At 35.4% G+C, this 15,554-nt stretch overlaps 1 pseudogene; it reads right to left on the bottom strand.

Moving 5' to 3' along the window:
* Positions 1–4,580: 4,580 nt before the first annotated feature.
* LOC114207335 (high mobility group protein B1 pseudogene) lies at positions 4,581–5,201 on the bottom strand (annotated as a pseudogene).
* Positions 5,202–15,554: the final 10,353 nt, after the last annotated feature.

Genomic DNA, 15,554 nt, shown 5'->3' with positions numbered 1-15,554 from the left:
GCAGATTTTAGAAAGTATCACTGTGGTCCTTTCAACAAGAAAAAGCTGGAGAAGCTAAACAATAAGTGACTTGCCCATGACCTCTCAGACATCTGGTGTCACAGGGAAAATCACTATCCAGTAATTTCAATAGAAAAATGCACCCAAAGAGATACACTATCTTACCAGAAGCAGAGGCAGCTGGAGGCAGAAACTGCTGGGAACAATCCAAAGGCTTTATGATGACTGAAGGGAGTTGAAAGTGGACGAGTTTGGGGCGCCTGGGTGGCTCAGATGGTTAAGCGTCTGCCTTTGGCTCAGGTCATGATCCCAGGGTCCTGGGATCGAGTCCCGCATCGGGCTCCCTGCTCCTTGGGAGCCTGCTTCTCCCTCTGCTTCTCTCTCTCTCTCTCCCTCTCCCCCTCTCCCCCTCTGTCCCTAATGAATAAATAAATAAAATCTTTAAAAAAAAAAAAAAAGAAAGTGGATGAGTTTGAGAGTGTAAAATCCATGAGAGCCACCGTCTCAGAGCATTCTTTAGAGGGGAGGGGGTTGGGGGGATGGGTTAGCCTGGTGATGGGTATTAAAGAGGGCACATACTGCTTGGAGCACTGGGCGTTATACACAAACAATGAATCATGGAACACTACATCAAAAATTAATGATGTAATGTATGGTGATTAACACAACATAATAAAAAAGATTAAATATAAAATGACTGTGGGCGCCTGGGTGGCTCAGTTGGTTAAGCGACTGCCTTCGGCTCAGGTCATGATCCTGGAGTCCCGGGATCGAGTCCTGCATCGGGCTCCCTGCTCAGCGGGGAGTCTGCTTCTCCCTCTGACCCTCTTCCCTCTCGTGCTCTCTATCTCTCATTCTCTCTCTCTCAAATAAATAAATAAAATCTTTAAAAATAAATAAATAAATAAATAAATAAATAAATAAATATAAAATGACTGAATATTATTATTTTATAATTAAGAATTTTTGTTTCTATGGACATGAATCTCAATGGTACTTTTCTTTTCAAATACATTCTCAGGTGCTGGTAACACTGCTGGGCTTATAAGATGACCAAGTATCATGGCTTGCCTGAGGCATTGTCAGTTTTAACAGTGGAAAACCCTCCCTGAGATGCAAAAAGATGTTTGTGATGGATGCAGAACCATGATGCAACAGCTATTTTTTTTAAAATTAAGGGCTAATGCACTGTTTCTAGTGTCAAAATGATATGGTCTAACCTAGTAGTCCCTGTAATGATTTCTTTTTTCCAAATATGGGCAAAAATATGAATGAAACAACTTAAGAGTGCAACTAAATGCATTGCAATTGTGAGTATGAACAGTCTGTCTTTGATTTTGCACTATATTGTGCTTTGCACTAGCATAGTACAATTTTTAATCTTTTAAGTATTATGATCATATCTTCTATAAGTTTAAATAATTAAAATGGGAAAATTATAACAGTACCTCAGATATCACAGTAAAAGAAAGCTAAACAACTGTGTTAGTCAGCGGCAGTTGGAAGGACACGTCAACTGGATTAATGTGTTAAATTACTAGAACAGAGCATACTGCATAATACGTAGATAGAAATATCACATTGGTCACTTTTTGATAACCCCAAAATGAGCAGAAACACTTAATGAGATTTTTGACTTTATAGAAAAAGAAGATAGCTTTCTTAGCCTACAAGATGTCTATCATTGCTGCTAACCATAGAAAAGATGTTAAAATGTTGGCTTGCCATAAAACCATATTTTATATGTGTGGAACAAGAAGAATATCCTTGTCTAATATGTTGAGGATGTGAATGGATAAAAAAGATTACAGTAAAAGCAGAAATTTACATTCTCCCTTTCCAAAACTGTGTGATGATCTTTGAAGAGGCCATAAGGGCTCTAAAAATGGATGAATTGACTGCACCTGAGTTGTTCAATGTTCTGTGTAGGTTGTAACAAAAACAGAAAGAAAAAAAAAAACTTAATTTTTTGGAAACAAAACTATTTCTGAAGTTAAAAATATGTCTCAGGGAAAGGGAATCAAGTTAAACAGGACTCTCTAAATTACTTTATTAAAACTTTAACTTATCTAGTTTCCGAATGCAATTTCAGAATTTCAAACCATCTCTTCATTTTAAAAAGACTTTACATGAAAAAGAAAAGTTCAACCTATGCCATCTAATGATCTTCAGGGTGTTAAAAATGATGAACATCTTAGATGTGGATAAAATATATGATGAATGTAGAGATGGAAAGGGCCTGATTAATAAACAGCTGATATACCAAAACATGTCTATGTGTATAGAGTGTACTGGTCATATTTGCAAATCAGGAAACAAATTCTATAAGCCTAAATACTGCTGTTGGCAATAATTTCTGAAGTGGTCCATGCTCAAACACTTATTGAGATCATATTGAAGATGATGCCACACGTGACCTGACAGTTGAATTCTCCTAAGTTTAGCTTCATAAGGCGAGAGCTACAAGTCAGAGAAGTTTATGTTAACTGTATTCAGTTTTACCATTACATGTAAGAAAAGAATTTCTTAAATTCTGCTGACAGTTCAAAAAAGTATCATAATAAAGTAAACAGTAAATAATCTTTATCATGGGACAGAAATAAAATTTTTGTCAAATCAAAAACAATTTTGATATTGTTTTTTATTAAATAGTGTACTTACCCCTATTATAATTATATCCTCCCTTTAAAAAGTCAAACATTTTTATAGCCTAAGAATGTATAATAATACAGCATACAAAATTTAAATACTCAATGAAGGGCTAAAACATAAATAAATGTTAAAATATGTGTTGAAGGACAAAAAACAATATGTGATATTTTTGTTTTTCCCACATGTATTATTTGTTTAATTAGTTCTATTTTTAATTGCTACTAGTTGCCACTGGTAATTAGTGAGAAGATTGTTTTATTTTATTTTTTTAAGATTTTATTTATTTATTTGAGTGAGAGAGAGCTCACAAACAAGCAGGGTTGAGGGGTAGAGGGAGAGGGAGAAGCAGACTCCCCGCTGAGCAGAGAGCCCAACTCGGGGCTCAATCCCAGGACCCTGGGATCATGACCCGAGCCAAAGGCAGATGCTTAACTGACTGAGCCACCAGGCGCCAGTTTTATTTTAATAGCAGCATTTGTATGAGAAAAATAACCAGAACAATATATAATTTCAAATAAATTCCAATTTTATGTTTTAGGCCAAAGTAATAAAATTAGCATGTGTAATTTATTACATATATATATTTTTTTCTTATGGCGGTACCCAAGTTTGGCTCTTTGAAAAGTTGGTTACTATATGACTTGCCTCATAAACAAATTGGGAGGTGTCCAAGTCTCTCTTATAATCTTAAACTGTTTGCATATGATTGGTAACTTTTCATCTTCAAGTTTTGGTAGAATTCAACAATGAAGCTATTTAGACCAGAAATTTTCTTTAGGATAATATTTATTACAAAACTAGTTCCTTTGGTAGATGTGAGCTTTTTTGGTTTCTTTTTGTTGTTGTTGTTGCTGTGTCAGTTTTTGGTGGTTTATGTGTTTTGTCTGGGTTAGGAATTTGTCCTTATTGGTATAAATTACCTTTTTTATTGGCATGAACTTGTTCATAGTAAGTCTTTTTATTATTTTATTAAGTGGTATTTGTAATAATGCTCCTTCTTTATTCCTGTTGGTAATTTACATGTTGTATATTTTTCCCTATATCTAGATTATTGGATTATACCAACTTTATTAGTCTTTACAAAGAAGCAAAATTTTGTTGACTTTTGTGAACTTATGACATTGATTTCGCCTTTTGTTTTTATATTCGCTTTCCTCTACTTTACCTGACAGGAACATAAACTTTTAGAGAATATGAACTATAGTTTTCTTTTTTAGGTTGAAAGGTTAGAAATTAATTCTAAATGTTTCTCCTTTCCAGGGCACTTGGGTGGTTCAGTCATTTGAGCATGTGGCTTTGGCTCAGGTCACGATGTAAGGGTCCTGGGTTAAAGCGAGCTCCCCACTCAGGAGGGAGTCTGACTGTCCTTTTCTCTCAAGCTCTCTTTGACTCCTCCCCACCACTTGTGTGCTCGCTCGCTCTCTCAAATAAATAAATCTTTAAAAAACATTTCTCCTTTCCAGTATAATATTGTTTTACTAATAAAAAATTGTATTTACTTAGAAGCATTCAGAATGTCAACAAAACAGCTGCAACTTTTTTTTTTTTTGCAATTACAGAGTGGTATTCAGTTAACATAACAGAACAACAGTCATTTCGTAGAAGCTGCATCAGAGACAACTGAAGATGAAAAACTACCATCCCCATATATAACTAACCAACAAGAACCTGCTTTAAATTTCCATGCCAATTTACAGCTCCCATACTGTACCAGGCAAGGTTACTGGCTGTTGAAAATACCACCATGACAGAGCTATCTGAAGACACATTCAGTAGTGTGTTAACTATACAAAAAAAGAAACTGTGCAGTTTAAAAAACAAATCTTACACAGCCTTACATTTCAATTTTTTTCTTTAAAAGGAGTGAGTTGTGTACAGGGGGGTTAAATGCTTTATAGACAAGAAAAAAAAACTGTTCTAGAACCAACTTATTCATCATCATCTTCTTCTTCATCTTCCTCCTCCTCTTCATCCTCTTCATCTTCCTCCTCTTCCTTCTTTTTCTTGCTCTTTTCAGCCTTGACAACTCCCTTTTTTGCCGCATCAGGCTTTCCTTTAGCTCAGTATGCAGCAATATCATTTTCATATTTTTCCTTCAGCTTAGCAGCCTTCTTTTCATAAGGCTCCTTGTCATCTGCAGCAGTGTTATTCCACATCTCTCCCAGTTTCTTTGCAACATCATCAATGGATCGGCCGGGATGTTCTCCTTTGGTTTTTGGGCGATACTCAGAACAAAACAAGAAAAAGGCCAAAGGAGGCCTCTTGGGTGCATTGGGATCCTTGAACTTCTTTTTTGTTTCCCCTTTAAGGGGGATATAAGTTTTCATTTCTCTTTCATAACGGGCCTTGTCCGCCTTTGCCATGTCTTCAAATTTTCCTTTCTCTTTAGCAGACATGGTCTTCCACCTTTCTGAGCACTTCTTAGAAAACTCTGAGAAGTTGACTGAAGCATCTGGGTGCTGTTTCTTGTGCTCCTCTCGTCAAGTTTGCCCAAAGAATGCGTGTGATGACATTTTGCCTCTCGGCTCCTTAGGATTTTCTTTGCCCATGTTTAATTATTTTCCTCAGCTAGGCACAGAGTCGCCCAGCGTCCGTCTGGCTCTCACTTGCCCCGGCGCTATCTCTATGGAGCTCAATGTACTGCAGTGGTTGTGAGAGCGAGAGCCAGAGGCAACCTCCTCACTCTCTCCGCTCTGTATCTTTAAAAAAACATTTCTCCTTTCCAGTACGTTTATTTTTTTATTTTTTTACTAATAAAAAAATTGTATTTACTTAGAAGCATCCAGAATGTCAACAAAACAGCTGCAACTTTTTTTTTTGCAATTACAGAGTGGTATTCAGTTAACAGTAGAATATTTAAAGTGTAAATATCTCCCTATGCACTAAACTACATCCTGCAAGCTATGATAAACCAGGCTCGTATTGTCTTTTAGTTCAAAATACTTTGTATATTTTCCTCACAATTTATTTTTTTCCACATAAGGATTGTTTAGAAGTTTTATTTCCAAGTATTTTTGAAATTTAAGATATGTTATTGTTATTGATTACTAATGTAATATTGCTATGATCGGAGAGTATATTGTGCATGACTTCAATTTCTTGGTATTTATTGATTCTTATGACCCAGAATATAGTCAATCTTCATGAACACTGAATGTGCAGTTGAAAATATTGTGCATTATGGTCTTTTATAATTATTGCCTAAGTCAAGTTTGTTAATGCTATTGTTCCAATTTTCCATTCTTCTACTGAGTTTTGTTCTTTGATTTTAATTACTGAGAAATATGTGTTAAAATCTCCAGCTATGATTGTGGGTGGATTTGTTGCTTTCTATCTTAAGATTCATCAATTTTTATTTAATAATTTGCAAACACAGTTAATATTATAAATATTTTTGATTAATTGATTTTTCATTACAAAATCTTTTTTAACTCATGATATAATCATGTTTTCTTGAAATCTTTCTTTGTCATTTATCTTGTGTGTGTGTGTGTTTATATGATAGAACTTTCATCAACTTTATTATTTCCATCTACCTGGGTCTTTATGTTGAAACTTTGCTTCATGCAAAGTGTACATAGTTTGGTCTTTTTTTTTATTTTGATTTTTCGTCTTTATTTTAATTTTTTTTATTATGTTATGTTAGTCACCATACATCATTAGTTTTTGATGGGGTGATCCATAATCCATTGTTTTCGTATAACACCCAGCGCTCCATGCAGTACGTGCCCTCCTTAATACCCATCACCGTGCTAAGCCATCCCCCTACTTCCTCCCCTCTAAAACCCTGTTTGTTTCTCAGAGTCCATGGTGACTATTTTAATTTTTTTAATCCGTTGATAATCTCTGCCTTTTTAGTTTGTGTTTAATCTAATCACATTTAGTGCAATTGTATTTACATTTCTCATATTTGTATTTATTTTATGTTTGCCTCTTTTTTTCTGTTTCTTTGCTCCTCCTTTCCTGCTGTGTTTTGGGTAAAAGATGCATTTTATGATTCTACTTTAATATTTTCAATTGAGTTTTTGCTCTTTCTGCATTATTGTTTTATTGGTTGCTCTAAAAATTATAATTCTTACCTTCTAATTATGAAAGTATGACTTTAAATCATACACTACCTGTGGACAATGTAAATACTTAGATTAAGGTAACCTTGTTAATTCCCTTCATGCTTTTACTTTTGTTACCGTAAATATTATTTCTATATCTACACTATAATCATATATACTATAGTTTTTATTATTTTTACCTCACTAATTCAATAGTCTTTTTTAAATATGAGAGACAATTATTAAGGGACATTTCATATTTACCAATATACTCATTGTTTCTCTTGTTCCTTATTTCTTTCTGAATATCTGGAATTTTGGTGGTATCTTTATTTTTTGCCATAAAATTTTTTTGTTAACATTTTGTGTTGTACAAGTCAGCTTGAAAATTATTCTCTCACATTTTGACTATATGAAAATGATTTTATTTATCTTTAATTTTGAATAACATTTTAAGCAAATGCAAAATTCTGTTTTGATAGTTTTTTCAATGTCTTATTTATTACCTTCAGTATTTTATTTGGTTATCATCTAACCACCTTTGTTTCTTGTGAGAAGTCATTGTTTCCTTGTATGCAATTGGTATTATTTCTCTGAAAGCTTTTAATATCTGTTTTTTACCTTTGCTTTACATTTTTATAATGGTGTGGTTATGTGTAGTTTTCTATTGCATTTATTCTTTGAGGGTTCACAGAACTTCTTAAATCTGTGTGTGGATTTCTTTTAATCAATCTTGGAAAGTAAATATTTTCAAGTTTTGTTACTGCCCATTATTTCCCTTCTTTTTTGAGGGGCGATTCCAACTATTCACACATTTATGTTATTTGTTTTTAAACCATAAATCTCAGATTTTCCATTCCATTTTGCTCCGCAATTTGTTCTTTTTTTGTTTCAGTTGGAGTATTATCATTTTATCCATCTTCATAGTCACTATTTCTTCCCTCTGCTGTCTTCAGTCTGTCATTAAGGACAAATTATTTGTGATATTGTATTTTCATTTCTAACATTTCTATTTGGACCCTTCTCATTTTTGTTCCTCTATGAAATGTCCCATTTCTTCAAACATGTTACCCGTATTTTTTATTATATACTCTATTATTTTTTCTCATAATTATTTTAGAGAACTTGATATATACAGCATGTGTTTTGATTATATTGTACATACACGTATATATTTATATATGGCTTCCAGGCTTTTCTACCATTGAGATATTTGTTGTACAGCCACATCCACTATTTTCTGTGCCTCTGGTGATCTCTTATATCTTTATTTCTCCTCCCAAAGACTTTGAAATGCATATGGAAGATGTCATAGGCTTCTTGAAGGTCTTGAGGGGTTCCTCTTTTCTTCTCTTACCCTACATTCATTCTTCAGTGATTGCAATCCAGAAATGCCAGTGGCGGGTGTGTGTGTGTGTGTGTGTGTGTGTGTGTGTGTGTGTGTGTGTGTGTATGCAGTCCCACAGATCTCCTGTCCAGCCTTCACTTTTCTTAAGCTAAAAGCAGAAGTGACTCTGATGGATTTTTTTCCTGTTCTCTTGCTGTCTTCCATTCTTATATGGGTCTTCACACTTGGGAGAGGTTGCACCTGCTTCAGGGGAGATGTCTCTGAACTCTTCTTTGTAACTCATGCACTTCGACTACCTTCTACCAGCCCAGTCATTGAAATTGGCTGGCAAATTCTGAGGGTGGGACTCTTCTGGATTCTAATCTGTCACTCTAGCAGCCAGGTGATTTTTATAATTTGATAAAAAAAATAGCTCTTTAGTGCCTTTATTCTTCTATTCATTCATTCATCAGTTCATGCAACAAATATTCCTTCAGTGTCTTTGATTTGCCTCAGCATGACTCTTGCAAATTAGCAGTGTGCAAGATAGAAATAACCCTGGCTTCTTGAGGCTTAAAGAAAATTGGGGAATAACAGCTTCCAATTTAGCACTTTCTACATGACATCTTTCAAGGAATAGTGAACAAGATAGAAATGAATATCCTGAAATTCCTTAAGCATGGTTGTGTCTACAACAACTTATTTCCAAAAATGGGCAACAAATAAATATTCATACATCATTTTGACTATATATTGACTCTGAATAATTCAAATATCATATTTTTATGTATGGGTAAATATTCAATTCAACTTATATTTACTTATTCTCATGGATTTGTGTATTATATAATGATATTATAAATTTTTGTGTTATGCTTCTGAAAATTGGCAGGATTTAATTTCATGGATGTGTTTCTTAGTGTGCACCATACATACTCATTCACCTATACTCAATGGCCTATGGTAATTGACATGACTGGCCATGGTTCATACTGTCATCTCTCCTTATCAACAGATTTCTTCACAAATTCTCTGAAACATTATCTTAATAGACTGTGTATAGATACCTGTACATAATATGAAATAATGTTTCCCAGTAATTTTGAGTTTCTTAATAAATATAAAGTATAATACAACTGCCAAAACATAACAATGATGATAATGAAGAAGGAGCCTTGGTGTGTAAAGCAGTGATTGTGTACTTCATAAATAGTAACTACGGTGTCTGGAGTGATGTCAGCAAAATGGCAGAATAGGCAGCTCGAAGCTCTCATCCCCTGCAGAAACACTAAAAAGCAAGCAGAAACTAAATCAAATACTGTCAGAGCTTTGAAAAATAAATGAAGGTTTATAGCATCCAAGTGAATGCTGCATCAAGAAAAAGACAATTTGAAAATGTGTGGAAAGCCTGGTGACATTTTACTTCCTTGCCTCACTCCAGTTTACATAGTCTTCCTTAAATCAAGGACAGCCTGTATTCCCAGTTTGCGATCTTCTTCTCCAGTTGCAGAGAAAGTGGAGCAGATTTCACTTGTAAATTATTTCAGTGTTTGTTCCAACTTGTCTGGGGCTACTTGAAGGATTGATACAAGGCACTCTTTTCCATTTCACCTAACTAGGAATTCAGACTTTATATATATATATATTTTTGTCCACAATAAAAATAAAATGATGAGAGTATCTGCTTTAGGATAAGCATCAACTTTGCTCTGTGCAGGTTTGTATGATTGCATTTTGGCAAAGGGCTTTTCAGTGGAGCCAGCACTTTGTTAGCTATACTGTATGTACATTTTATTTGTTCATTTCATTAATTTAATCACTAATAAAACATTCATTAATTACCAAACTTTACTATGCATGTCTAGACGCTGTTCATTAAATGATGAATATGATAGAATTCCTTTCCTCAGAGTACTTAAAGCTACTTTGAGAACATTAACAAGCCATTTTTTTTTCATGAAGTATCTTGAGTGCTATGGTAGAGACAAGGGTGATAAATAATTAACAGTATGGCACAGGTACTGACCATACAGAATAACTACCAGTTGTATCACAAAAGAAAGACATGTAGGCCTCATTTAGTTGGATTTGAGGGCAATGTGACACATCCTGGGAGACCGGATCATGTTCTCTCTCAGTTGGCCATATAGGACTAGGTTGTCATGGTGGGTCACTTGTAAGGCTTGGGGAAATAGCTATGTACCAAGTGTATGGAATTCTCTCAATAATTTTCAGTTGATGTGTGTACTTCTTCCAGAGTTCATCTATTGGATGTCAGGCCTAGGAAAAACTAAGCAAAAGTCCCCTAAGATATAGAACTAAGTCAATATAGAGCTAATGAACCTAAAGTTTATGGGTCAACAGGTTCTGCCATGAATATTAAAGTTGGGGTAAGGCATGGGCAAGAATTATTCACACTAAAATAGGAAGGGAAGTGTGTCCAAATTCAATAGTATTAGTAGTGTACAAATGAATGGGAGCTTGAGAAAGCATGTAGTAGTTAACTACAGGTAGCTTATAGTACAATATGTTTGGGAACAATGGGAAGAAGCCCATCAGGGATGCTTCATAAAGGTCGTGTACACTATGTCAATTTTACCTTGTAGGAAATCAAAAAGTGTTCAAGAAATGCCTGAGGAACTGATATATAACATTTGCCTTTCAAAAACCTCACCATTAAAGCCATTTAGAGTATAGTTTGGAAGGGGCAAAACTGAAAGCAAGAGATCTATCATAAAAATGTAAGTGAAAATTCTTACATTATAATAAAACAATGAATTAAAGTAACATGCTGTATGCCTTAAACTTATACAATGTTACATGTCAAATTTATTCAATAAAATAAGGAAATGCTTCATTAAAAAATAAGAGAGAAAGCCTGAGAGCCAAAATCAAGATTGGAAATGAAAAAGAGAGAACAGTTTAACATTTAAACAATGTTAAAGGATGACTTCTATAATCAATTATTTTGGTCAAAAACTTAAGTGTTTCTAATTGATGAAACAAAATACATTACCTAGCCCTATATAATCCTTATATTCACATATATCCCTGATAGATTTTATAATGTCCCTTAACCAATAGAATAAGTTTAAGAATTGTTTTATGAGGAATGTAGATTGAGCACTTTGTTAGCTATACTGTATGTACCTTTTATTTGTTAGCATTTTGGAACATTGATAGCATACTATAGGAAATCGTAACATGGATGTGTGGCCAGAACAATAAGAAAGTGAGAGCTTGCTTTGTTGGCCACAAAGTCCTGTTTGGGATTATGAGTCTGAGAGTTACAAGTCTACTGCATCTCTTCCAGTGGACTACAGAGCTATATATCTAAGAAACAGAAAGACACCACAGGAAAAGACAAGTCTGAAATTTAGCATATCTGTCAGGGCATCTGGAGGAATTGGCTTCGAGTAGGGGTATTCAACAAAGAAAAAAATAATCAATGTAGTCAAGAAAATATTTGAGCAGTTTTTCGTGGAGGCAAACATTGCTGAGCAGATTTTGAAATATTATACACAAAACTTGGGAGTTGGAGGCATACCTAGTTGGGTTTACCTCTCTGTTTTTTCTACATACTGCTAGCTGTGTAAACTAAGGTTGGTTACTTAATTCCTGTGATTATTAATTTCTCATTCACAAATGGGTAAATTAATATCTCATCATTGTAAAGATGAAACAGGATACTATATATAGAGATTCAGCTCTTACAAGGGTGGCACGATGAATGCATCAGTATCTGTGCCCTCTCCGATTTATTTATTTATTTTGGAGAGAGAGAGAGAGAGAGTGGGGGTGCAGGAATGTGGGGGGAGGAGCAGAGGGAGAGGGAGAGAAAGAGAGAATCTCAAATAGACTCCTCACTGAGTGTGGAGCCCATTGCAGGGCTCAATCCCATGATCTGAGCCAAAACCAAGAGTTAGACCCTCAACTGACTGAGCTACCCAGTTGTCCCTCAGCCAATTATCTTTTTATTGATTGATTAGTTAAGCAAGTTACATACCTAATATGGTGCAGAAAAAAGTCTTGAACCTAGATCTGTCTGATTACAAAGTCCATAATAACAGACCATTACTGTCACTAAAGTGAGTCTGTGCTGGAAAGACAAACTATTAATTTCTAAGAAATGATAGTACATTGCCCATAAGAAAATCTGTTATCAGAGCTCCTAGTACAGTTAGATAATAAACATAAAAATAACTGTTATATCTTTTCAGTCAGTACTCAAAGATGTGATTCATGAATTGTAGAGATAGAATGGAAATTATAGAGACAGCTACACTCTAGCTTAAAGAGATTTTTACACAGCTAATTTAAAGACACATCTGTACCCATAATCTTATATAAATACCTATACCTCTAAACATACATATATATCTACAGTCCAACATTTATATAAATATCTATGTTTCTAACTTACATCATTATCTATTTCCTAAGCTACACAGAATTTATACCTGTAACTTAAGTAGATATTTATACCCTTAACTTAAATACCTATCTACACCTCTAGCTCTATAAAGCTACTGACAGTCTTAAGCTTATATAGGTGGCTACACCTCTAAATTTATGCAGATAGCTATGCTCCTAACTTAAATACATACCAATGCTATTAAACATATAAACATCAATATATCTAATTTAATTTATCTACACCTCTCAAATTACATAGATATTTGTACCTCCAAACATTTTTTTAAAGATTTTGTTTATTTATTTGACAGAGAGAGACACAATGAGAGAGGGAACACAAGCAGGGGGAGTGGGAGAGGGAGAAGCAGGCCTCCTACGGAGCAGGGAGCAGCCCGATATGGGGCTTGATCCCAGCACCCTGGGATCATGATCTGAGCCGAAGGCAGACGCTTAACGCCTGAGCCACTCAGGCGCCCCTATACCCCTAAACTTAAGTACATGTCTATATATCTCATTTATGTAGCTAGCCATATCCTTAAACTTATATTAATATTGTTCTAATAGAATTTTAATTTTTATAACTCTAAAATTGGGAATAAATTCAATGATAAGAACTGGGTTTCTCTATTTTAGTGTTCTTTTATTAGAAGACAGATAATATCATTGATGGAAACTATGCTGTCATTAAAAAAAAAGTGTCAGGATTTTTTTTCCTAAAGCTCATAATTTCTATCTGTATAACTTTAATCCCATTTGCCCATCTGGTTGGTCCAGGTGGAATATGTTTCTCTTACACTACCATCTGTGTTAGAAATTGACTGATATTACTTAGATTAATAATTAGATGACGATATATAAGAGGTTTTGAAAAATCACCTTGTGAATATAATGGCTTTTTTTGGGGATCAGTTTTGATTTGTGACTTAATTAAATACAACACAGACTCTCCATTGAATTTGAGTAATTACTTATCAGAGAAGAAAGATAGAGAGAAATGGCCCTGTGTCTCCTAGAAAAGAGGAAGGAAACTCAGGAGGCCATCCTGGCCACAGAGTTACCCTCCTTCCCCTCCCCACCTTCCAAAACCAAACTGATTGGAAGAAGATGAGTTGCCTCTTCAATCTTAAGGGTCATATGCTCCAGATCTGTGCATAACTATTTGGGTTGATGGAATGAGGGAGCTGAGTAAAAACTGGGATGAGTGGATGCATTAATATGAGTAAATTTTGCAAAAAGAAGCAAACTAGCTGTCACTTCAAAGTCCTGTCTGTGTACTTAATAAAACTTCCAAAGTTGGCCTTCTCTGGAACAGCTCAGCAACTGTCATTAAGAACTTAGAAGATCCCCATTATTTTAGCTTGGCCATCAGAGAATGCCCGCTCTTTATTTCTATATTGGCTGCTTTCTGTCCTCAAGGTAGTTTGCTGCCAATATCTGCCTCGGGAGTTTTCTAACAGCTTTGGGTGAGGGAAAGTTGTTCTCAGCCATTGCTCTCACTTCTAATGATGGAGTAAAAATTTTTCCCAGAAGCTTGTCAGCACTCACCTTAGAGTTCACTGTCCAGAATGGTTTGCATGCTTACTGTTAAGTAGCCTGCTGTTAGGACTGGTATGATTAGCTTGAGCCAATCATGATCTACTTTAAGGCTGGACTCACTAACACTAAAACGAACAACACATCTTTGCAATATCTTTGCAAAATGAGCAAAGGGGGCTCAGAAACTTTAGCATCTAAGGTTATACAACTCATATATAGAAAGGCACATTTTGAAATCCTTGTATTTCTTTTTGCAAAGTTCTTTCTCTTTCTTCTACATGACACTATCTTCTACAACATTTTTAGAGAGTTAAAAACTGGGTTGCCTCATCTGAGTCATGAACTGTGTCTCTGAGTCATCTCTGAGCAGGAGGACTACAAAACTGAAAAACAGGTGAGCATGATTTTGAATGCAGAGAGCATAAAAAGTAGAGCCTCCAAGAAAGTCCTTTGGATTGATACCTTGGGTTTCTGGACTGTTTGAGAGAGAACACGGCTTTTTTTTTTTTTTTTTTTTGTGGATAGGCATAATGCTACGGACTGTCCCCCCAAATTCACACATTGAAATCTAAACCCAAACTGATAGTATTAGAAGGTGGGGCCTTTGGGAAGTGATTAGGTCATGAGGGTAAAGTCCTCCTGATAGGATTCATGCCCTTATAAAAAAAGACAGGCTATCTAACTACCCAGTGAAAAGGTGGTCATCTGCAAACCATGATGTTGGTTCTCACCAGAAACCAAATTGGTCTCTTGATCTTGGACTTCTGAACTGTGCAAAATAAATGATTGTTGTTTAAGCCACCCAGTCTATGGTATTTTTATTATAGTAGCTCAAATTAAGACACATGAGCAGAACAATCAGAAGGAGGTTTAGATAGTCCCTCCACGTCCTCAGAAGCACATATGTCACTTTCCCCTGGACTCCAAACTTGCCTTTTAGTTCATAGTAATAAGTTGTTAAAGGTCACATTTTATCTCTAAGGATTGCATTTGACTGTCCCTTACTTCCTGACTAGCCTTCAAAACCCACAAGTTCCAGTTCCAATTAAGTTTGCATGAGGCAAAGCCACAGTGACGAATTCTATACCTTACATGATGACAGAACTTACACTGCTTTCTTGCATTTTGGATTTTTGTCTTCTTTCCAGGGACCAATATATATGGTAAAGAAAAACTTATAGATTGGAAGAAGAAAGCAGAAAAACCTCCACAAGTTTCTATGGCAACATAAAGATGTCAAAGCTTGTCTTCATAAATTAAATTACATAGGCTAAAAACCCTCTGGTTCCAGGGCCGGAATGGGTCCCATGTGAAGCTTCTGGTGAGAATTTTTGTTTGAAGGCTGAACAAGCAGGTGAACCTCACCAAAGATAATCTTGAGTTACAGTGGCCCCAGTAAACTTTCATCGTAGATAAGCTTATCCATTTATGAGGTGCCCTACAGAAAACGGCGTCTCAGCCAAGCACTCACCATTGAGGGTGGAGGGAAAATTATTTCTTCCTCGTCCCAAAGTGTCTGGTGACCAGGACGAGAACACTGGGGCATCGCGCTCACTCCAGAACCTGCGGAAGGG

The sequence above is a fragment of the Eumetopias jubatus genome, unplaced genomic scaffold (assembly GCF_037043125.1).
Source record: "Eumetopias jubatus isolate StellerSeaLion01/CBP00866 unplaced genomic scaffold, mEumJub1_p1.0 scaffold_3, whole genome shotgun sequence".
NCBI classification, from domain to species: Eukaryota; Metazoa; Chordata; class Mammalia; order Carnivora; family Otariidae; genus Eumetopias; species Eumetopias jubatus.
This window is presented reverse-complemented; position numbering and strand designations above follow the sequence as displayed.